The following is a 9366-nucleotide window of genomic DNA, read 5'->3' as shown; positions in this document are numbered from 1 at the left end:
CAGATTCCTTCCAGCCTTTACAGCATCTCCAATATGCAAACCCTGATATTCTTGTAAAGGCTGAACTACAGAAGGCCTCTTAAGAAATGCATATGGATCAGACCTTCAGCTCCTATGAACCTACATACCTTCAGGCTTTTAAGGAAACCATTTCAACTTAACCTGGCTGAGGAGCTGGCCCACAGCTTTAAAATGTATCTATTTTCATAGTCTGACTGACAGTGCATACCAACTAATCTAAGTATTTATCCCATTTTATGTATCACTGAATTAAACTTAATAATACCTATGTGAGAGAGGAAAGAATTATCCTCAATCAATAGACAAAGTGCAAGGTAACTATGTTTGCTCCAGGTTACACAAGAAGTTGGGACCAGGGCAGAAATGAAAATTTTCATTTCCTGACAATTTTCCTGTATCTGACCAGGAAGCCACGCTGTCCTCTACTTAAAGATAAATCACATCTAAATTTTGACATGAGGGGACACATGTTCAGCTGGTACAAGTAAATGCAGCTATTTTGCTGTCAGCACAGTTATGCTCCATTTCAGTAGCTGATCTGCTCCACAGTTTATGTGCATGAAAACTGACTACACACATGAGAAACGTAAAGCTTAAACAAATGCAAGACATATTCATACAGTCAAATTTATCTCATTACCACTGAAGCTTCCCTCTAAAAAGAAAAAATGCTTAAATTCAAACAATTTAATGGCACAAGCTAATTAAAATAGTTGTTCTTAAATCAGACTGTCTCCCCTCAAGCAGTTAAATTAGGGTTATGAAAAGAACATCAGGTGATGGACTTGTTTCTTATTACCATAAGAAGAGTGACTTCCTTGGCTGGATGATTTTTAAAGAAATCACGTGGTGGTGATATGATTTCCCCACGGTTAATAACTTTGGTGTGCCCAAGGGGCAAAGAGAGAGAAGAAAGGTCTCATCACACAGAATAAAGAGCAATTTGAGAATGATACCTACTGTCAGCTTTAGCAATGCAAAATGATTTAGCCATTTATATATTCACGTATGTTCACTTCCCTAGAAATTGTAAGTAGAAGCCCAGATCATGCTTGACTCAATGGAGAGCACTCACAGAACATAAATTGCCTATAGCAGGCAGAGAAAAGAGAAAACACATTAAGAAAATGCAGTGCCAGAATATGATGTAAATAGAGAAGGTCTGCCCCAGCTCCCTGCCTTGTAATCAGTCCTTCAGCCCCAAATGCACAGATTTGTTCCGTGTTTGCTGACAGTGGTAGAGCCATGTCCTACCCCAAAATGCATCATTTTAAGGGAAGGTTCACATCAAAAGCAGGTGGGGTTCTTTTCCAATAAAAAAAAAAAGCATCACACCAAAAGGCACGGTCACCTGGAAGAAGGTCACTTCTTCTGTAGTATTTCAGTGATATTTGATGTGTCATGGTTGAGAAATGGTATTCCCAATTTAGCGCTCCCATCCAAACCACGCCAACACTCGCTTCCCCTACCCCTCCAGATGGAAGCACAAAAGGCAAAGATCACCGGTTGGGAAAAGAACAATTTACTGGACACAGCAATAACATAAGAAAACAAACTGTAACAGCAACAATATCAATAACAGAAGTGTACAAAGAGAGGGTCATTTATACGCAGAATGCTCACCAAGCCTTGGAGGATTAAAAACAATGGTGGACAGACCCTGCGTCCACGACCAGAGAGGAACATCCTTTCTTTTCCAAGCCAAGGAATCCCCTTTCCCCCGGCAATGATGTAAGATGGTATCGAATAACATCAGGGTGTTGGCCATGCCCCCTCTGGCTGATCTGGACCAGAACCAGGACAATTTGCCCACCCAACTCCAATGCCCACCCGTGCCCTCCAGCCTTGCTACTCCCAAAGCAACCCCTGGGGAATAAACGCAATTCCCGTGTAATTCACTGTGTTCAAAGGGGCTCATGGGCTCACGCTTGAAATAAACGTGAGTCAGTGAAGCCTCAGCGCAACCGTATATATATTAAGACACGAATATATTTTCCTCTGTCCAAGAAGATTTCAGGGAGACGCTAAACCACAAAACCTTTACTAACCAGCCTGCCCAGCGCCCGTGGCGCTCCCTGCACTTTCACAGCCCGCGGAAGTGCTCCTTCAGCTCCCAAGGGAACGAAACAGCTCTCTGGACCAGAGAACGAACAAACAAACAAACAAACAAACAAACAACAGACGAGCTGTGTTGATGCGTTTGGGAACAACCGGGATAAATCCTGGCGGAGTCTTCAAAGCCAGAGCGGACGAGCCAACAAGGGCCCCTCAGGGCCCGGCGCTCAGGCGCCACCTGGCGGCGGCGGCGGGGCGGGCCCAGCCCGGGCGGCGCGTCCCTCATGAGGGGGAAGCGCTGCCCTGTGGTGTAAAATAAACCCCCCGGGAGGGAACAGGGGAATGTGCCCCGCGAATGCAACGCGCTCCCTCACCTCTCCGGAGGGAAGGGGAAAGGCCGGGAGGGGCCGCCTCTCTGAAATTACTGAGTCATCCTCTGAAATTGCCGCGTCATCCCCTGAACTGCCGGGTCCCCCCGTCAGCCCGACAGTCCAACACAGCGCCGGGCGAGAGCAGAGGGTTTGGGGCAATGAGAGGGTGTCAGTTCGGTAACAGTGCCCTTGCCCCCTGGCCCACATCCCTGGCTGTTTGCAGACCGACACCAAAAGTAATTAGATACATGAAGGTGCGGAGAGTGAGAGGATCCAGCTGTGAAACGAGGGGGAGGTCTGAGGAGGAAAGAGCAAAGGGAGCGCAGTGAGCACAGAGCAGGACACACAATAATCTGACCAACTACTTCAGCAGAGTTACAGCACGTACCCAACTGCTGGACTCCAAGGAGCTGCTCTGCAGAGCTGGATGTTCCACGTGTTTCCAGCACTCAGTGCTCCTGGGCTGTGGTATCAGCTGGAACACGCCCCTGTTATAATAATAAAAAAATGACTAATTAAGTCTGAAGGGCTTTTTCAGTGCTGCATCAGCCCTGTGCCAGGATGGAGTCATACGTGGCACAGCCTCCCTATTCACCACATGGCCATTAAAAAAAAAAAACAACAAACCAACCCAAAAGATATGTGTTGGCTCCTAATAGTATCTTCTTTTTAGTTTTAAAAGTCTGCTTTCTCTCTACTATCATTATAGGCCACTCTGGTGGCTTGAGTTTGAGATGTCAGGATAAGGCAAAAATCTATAAATGATCATTATTCTGTATTTTAAGGACTCCGAACAAAAAACTGCTGCCGCACTGTTGGGCTCAGTGGCTCTAAACGTTCTTGGTGTTTTGTGTGTGCTGTTACAGAAATTAAATATTAGAGTAGCAAATACTATTTCCTGACACTTATATTTTAAAATATGTACATATAATATGCTTGTATTGTGTTGTACTTCCCCTTGATGTGTTTCAGAAATGCAATGGTGCATTTGCTGTCTTCCTAATAACAGTTGCAGCTTTTAATATACTATAGAGAATCTTACAAGTAATAAGATCAATATAAAACCAGCTTGAATCCTATTAATCCTTTTTTTTTTTTTAAAGGAAAAAGAATTTCTTAACCTTTCATATTTTGGGGTCTTCCTTCTGAGCCCACTCCTGCAAGTTCCTGGATGACAGAACCTCTGAAGATTGCAATGGAAAAGAAAAGGAAATAATCTCTGTTTATTCAAGGATTATTACCTCAAAAGAAGTAACAAAAATATCAGAAGGAATTGGTACAATTCACTTACTTCTAGTAGGACCAGGACCAAGAGCACGCTCTTCTTCCTGCAGAGAAAGCTACATTTATTATCAGAAACAAGTTTTAATATCAGCTTTAAAGCAATAGCTCTAATTTAATGAAACCAATAAAATAGCTTTAGTATAATAAAAGCTACAGTATGAACCAAATAACAGTAAGAATCTCTGTTACATAGAGATGCACTAAACATGACAATATGTTAAGGTTTTGTATTTCTTTAAAGAGGTGTGGGATCAGGCACTAAATCAGAGTAGCTGAAACTCTGAAGAAAGGTTTGGTCTCTCCTTGAACTTGATAAATCAACTATTTTTATGATTTAAGTAAGAGAAAAAGCCGTGGCTTCTTACAGCACGTGTTGTTTCTATGCATTTGAGATTTTGCATGAATTTAGTGTATCCAAAGGAGTCAAGCGCTAAATAAAATATTAATATCAAATAAAAATTCCCTGGAGATCCTCCAAACACCTTGAAGCTGGAACAAACCCGGGCAAGGCTCAGGCTGATGTCACCAGAGTGGCTGGGACTGGGGTGTTGAGCCCATGACACCATCACCTTCTATCACTCTATCACATCTTTCTAGTTTTACTTTGCAAATATTATAAGGTTTGTATACAAATAATTTCTAACGCTTTATAAGCCTTGTAAGCTAAGCTTTATAAAGCTCCATCTCCAAAGGAAAAGAAAGTTTAAACAGTAAAGAATAAATACATAGCAACAATAGTACAGAAATACATAATACATCTGTGCTAAATTTAGTTATCGCTGGGGTTAATAACCATGTAATCAAGACATAACATACAGAGAATTGATTTTTTTGCCAAAGAAACCAACCACATTTAGTCTTTCTTGTTTAACACTTTCAAAAAGCTAGAAATTACTGTGTATAGATCCTGCAGTAACTCTAGGTGGCATATTGCAAACATACATAAATAGATATTGAAATTATTTCCCAATATAAAAGTCATGTTGTTATTGATAATTGTTTTATTCTTGAAAGCCTTGCTCATAGGAGAAAGCACCTGCTTCTTCTCATTTAAATACAGGTACTTCTATAAAGAAAAGTAAACTATGTGAAAAAAAATTTCAAAGGATAGATCTCACTGTATTTTGTCACTGAAAGCGCTATTATTTATGGTTATTTGGGAAAAAAGACTGAACAATTCTTCAATTAATACACCACATGAAAATTAAAGTTATAAGATCACGATTCAGGAAAGCTTTTAAGCAGCTTTGTAGTTCAACTCCACTGACAACAAGTCATACACTTACATTTTCTTTCTGGGGGAGTCATTCTCATTAACTTTTAGTTGACTGATGTAAATGAAATACATGGAGAATACCCTTGAGTGCCCCTATGAGTGTACCAGGGTCTCCACTGCCCACACCTCAGGGTAGACAGTGACTGGATGTAAAAAGTTACATATACTTTTACTTGGAGACTGTTTGATATCTATTGGTTACTCCTATTTTCTGCAGAGAAATCCATGGTGTTCTTTTCTATCAGCTTGGAATAAATGTTTATGGCCAAAAAAGCTGTGTAGTGAGTATGAATCTCCACATCCTAACTGCCTTGAAATCGCGTTTTAAAATAATTTTAAGACTACCAGTTTTCCAAAAGGAGAAGCCACATTTCCCCCTGTCACGCCTATATAATGTTTCCAGTTTTATGCCTGGGAAATTTCAGTAAATCTCCTATCTGTCAGGGGGTCCAGCCTTCTGGAATAACCAAAATTATGTGTCATTACAGAAACTTCTCTTATTAAAACTGCTGTAATGATTTTTTAAATAGACATTTCAAAAGGCTAGGCCTCACTCTCCTCTCAGTTACATTAGAATAACCCCATCAACTTCAATTATCTTATAATAATATGAAGATCAGAGACTTATCATTGTCCACTTGCTGCTATCTATGTAATAGAACACTGTGGGCATCAAATCTAGCTTTTTTTTCCCTGTAGAAAATGATTTCTCTTTAATACTTTTAATAATGAGATCTAACATAGAATCAAAGTGACTTTTAAGAATTTCCTATTTGTTCCTTTGTGATTAAATTTTTTTCCTAATATACCATAAAAACTTTAACCAAAACCTAGAATAATGAGATCAAAATTATTTAAATGAAAATACATGTCTAGACTATTGAGTTATGTCTCCTTAAACCATACTAAATAATACAAGCTGAGGAACAATAGCTTCCAGCCAAGGCTTTCCTGCATTCGGAAAAACTTTATCAAGGCTATGTTAAAAATTGCATTAAACTGCATTAAAATTTTATCCCTAATGTGTATAACCAATTATGCCATTTCAGGTGTGGTTTGGATCTCGATGTATGTTACCCACAGTAGTGAATTTTGGAATCTAAGTATGTCCTAGCACTTCAGTCTTCAGTGTAAGGTTATATTATGTCACACGTCAAAAACTTTTCCCATGAAAACACATGATTTTGAGAAAACTCATAATCAAAGAAGGGAACACAAGAGTAGCTAATTCTACTAAAATCAATTAATAAATAAAGACAGCTGAACTTCATCTTGGAAACAGGCTGTGATCTGAAACAAATTATAGACAGCTGTACCCAGACATCCACGACTATGAGGAATGTGAGTCTTGGTTTTCCAAATTCTAGTGCTTAGCCTTACCTTTGGATATGTTCTCCTTCAGTGTTTACTTTCACACTGTAGGGAAAAGGGTTAGAGAATTTTCTGCCTTATCCCTTATTTCTCCTTTTTAAAATTGCACTTCCTTTTTCTTTCTCTCTCTCTTTTTTTTTTTTTTTGTTTGTTTGTTTGGTTGATTTGGGGATTTTTTTTGTAGGTTTTTTAATCTGAATAATCTCTACCCAAGATTTTTTGCTGTTTCTGCATATTGCTTCTGGAAACTTGTGATGGATGAGCCTGGCATAGCCATGACTCTGAATATTAAATTTCTGGGTAAAATAGGGGAACAAATTATTTCAGCTATGGATTCTGGAGATAAATATCTGTATATTCCCCTCTGGATAACCACTTTTGTGCAGCCTTACTTAACAGAACTCAGAGATGAACTGCAGAGAGAGGAATTTTCAGAATAATGTGGTTAATGGATCCTGGCATCTGTACAATACAGAAGTTCAGAAAAACAGCCCAAAAAAGAAACAGATTTGTTTTCAATTAGAAGGTTTAAAGTCATAGTTTGGTTGACTTAACTGGAATATTTCTAATTTACCTCTGGTGAGGATCTTGCCAAGTATCTAATTTAAAAACAATTTTGGCTATTATGCAGATGATGATATAACATTTTTTAATTTTCCAAAGGAGTCTGTGTTAACAAGTGAAGTTTTTTTAATATCAGGTGAATGACATCATTCATGCTAATTTACCTGCACTTTTCAAATCTAGAACTACACTAAGACTTGCCCTTTTCAGAAGAATACACGTTTTGGAAAATAAAATTTAAATCTTTATACTCTCTTCAAAACAAGGGAGATGGGATTTGCAGGAAGACTCTCCAAAAATTCCTTGTGAGGAGATATTTGTACCACTTAGGTTTAGGTACATCCTTGAAAAATCTAACTTGTGCAGCTGATCCCTTCCAGTTGTATGTAAAATAAATAGCAGCAGGATCCTCCAGGGGCTGGTTTGGAGAGCCTGGATCAGGCTCCAAACTCTGAATATTCCTCTGGAGGAATCTCTGTTAATTGTACCTCAGGCAGGTACATCTCCTGCAGTACTGGGAATACCTCCTAATGTTCCTGTCACTTAATTCTAGAGATGTCAAAATTAAATAGTATTAATTAAGTACATGTAATTTAGAAAATATACAATTCACAACTATTTACTGAGACAGACTGTGCAAATACTTGTCTGCAGTTACTCTGTACATGTTCACTAGAACAATAATGAGCTTCCTAAAACATGCTCATTTCATAGGGAAGCTTAGGTGGCATCAACTAGACAGTAACTTACCTTAATTTTTAAGTCTCTCAAAAGAACATGCCTGTAAATTCCAACTAACTTATCAACTAAGTATAATTATAGGATTTTTTAAAAAATAAAATAACTTCGTAAATTATTGCCAAAGACAATCCCACCTGTCCAAGGAAAGAAATAATATGGTTAGAGTTCTCAGAGAAATTAGAAGAAAACCACATTTTATCAGAATAGATGCATTAAGTTTAATAATGATTTTAAAGCTTACAGATGCCGGTCCCTGCAGATCTCATGTGAGTTATGAAATCTAATATTATTCTCATAACTCTGTAATAAAGTTTTATAAATGTTATAAAAAAGGTTTTTACTAAGAGTGAACAGAAATCTGAACTATCTGGCCAAGTAATAAAATTGCATTCCTTTCTTGCTAAGTGTCAGGTAAGAAGTTTTCCCTGGAAATTCATTGCTAAGTTTTCCTTTTCCACTGGACTGCATTCATTTTTTAATTCATAGGCTAGTAGCTTTTCTTAATGGGTTTTCCATTAAGATCTAACTTGACTGCTAGCAAAAGAAAAGGCAAACATAAAACAAAGTGAGGGAAATAGTCAAGAAAAAGCCTTTTAATAATTGATTGTATTGCTTTCCAACTTTGCAATGTGTTTTGCTGTGCTCATTTCTTACTCAGTACAACGGACAACACAACTCTGGGCTTCCTCCAGCAGCACAAAAGGGGTTGCAAAAGCACACTGACCATCCTTATGGAGGGATAATCCCGAGTGGAAGATCTGATATAACCTTTAATACAAACTTGGAAAGGATACTGTGGTTCTAAGAAAATAGACACGTGCAGTATTCTGGGCGTGAGCGCTCCCAGTGATGCCTGGGTACCTCCCCTGAACACCTCTGTCCTGAAAAGATTACAACACCCTGCTGGAAGAGGGATAATTAGTCATACTTTCAACTGCTGATTATTGTGGGTAGACAAATCTGATTTTTAAAATGTCTTCAATAACGTCCATGTTAGAGGATAATTTTTGCTTCATTTGTTAACCTTTGTTGCTGAATGCCTCAAAAATCCTTGTTTCACTCTGAATATTGCTAGAGCAGCTGAAGATCAATAATTGCTTTCTCACCATCATTGAAAAATAATGACATGTCCATGTGTTTGATCAGCAGCAAATTAGGCCTTCCAGCTAAATGGCACCCCTTGGACAAGTGAGCCAGGATGGAACAGGCAGGTGATTTTGCTGTCAGAGATGTCTGCACAGCGATGCAGATGGAAAGCAAAGCATTGTTGGTCTTTAGGAAGATAAATAACATAAATGAGGATATTACTGGAGCACTCAGAGCAATAGTTGTGTTTACCTGTTTTGCTGGTTAGGGGTAGGCTGGTATCTTCGTGCTTAACTACCCAACATACAGGTGTGGCCATTTCCATATTGTCCCAGTCACACCATGTGAATATTAAAAATAGCCTGTAACAGTTAAAAGGTATCCTTATTCTGCCTCTTTAATTAAGAATGTTATTGCATTAATACTTATAATTTCATTAATGTGGTGAGATTTGAAGAATGCCTACATTCCATTTTCACTCCCCCCCTTCAGATTATTTTATACTTCTATTTATACACGACTGTGTATTAGAGTGAAATTATTTCATACCCTTAAAGCTTGTCATAATGTTCTTGGAGAGGACTTGTTTTAAAAACA

General features: G+C 38.6%; 1 long non-coding RNA gene across 1 annotated transcript; it reads right to left on the bottom strand.

Moving 5' to 3' along the window:
- Window positions 1-3567: 3567 nt before the first annotated feature.
- On the bottom strand, window positions 3568-9105 carry LOC108641222. The gene is made up of 3 exons (XR_001921839.2): window positions 9022-9105; window positions 3739-3775; window positions 3568-3630 (listed from the first exon to the last, which is right to left on the bottom strand). It is a non-coding gene; the product is annotated as an uncharacterized LOC108641222 (long non-coding RNA).
- Window positions 9106-9366: the final 261 nt, after the last annotated feature.

Source organism: Manacus vitellinus, unplaced genomic scaffold, assembly GCF_001715985.3.
Source record: "Manacus vitellinus isolate BGI_N305 unplaced genomic scaffold, ASM171598v3 scaffold_57_pilon, whole genome shotgun sequence".
Taxonomy (NCBI): Eukaryota; Metazoa; Chordata; class Aves; order Passeriformes; family Pipridae; genus Manacus; species Manacus vitellinus.
This window is presented reverse-complemented; position numbering and strand designations above follow the sequence as displayed.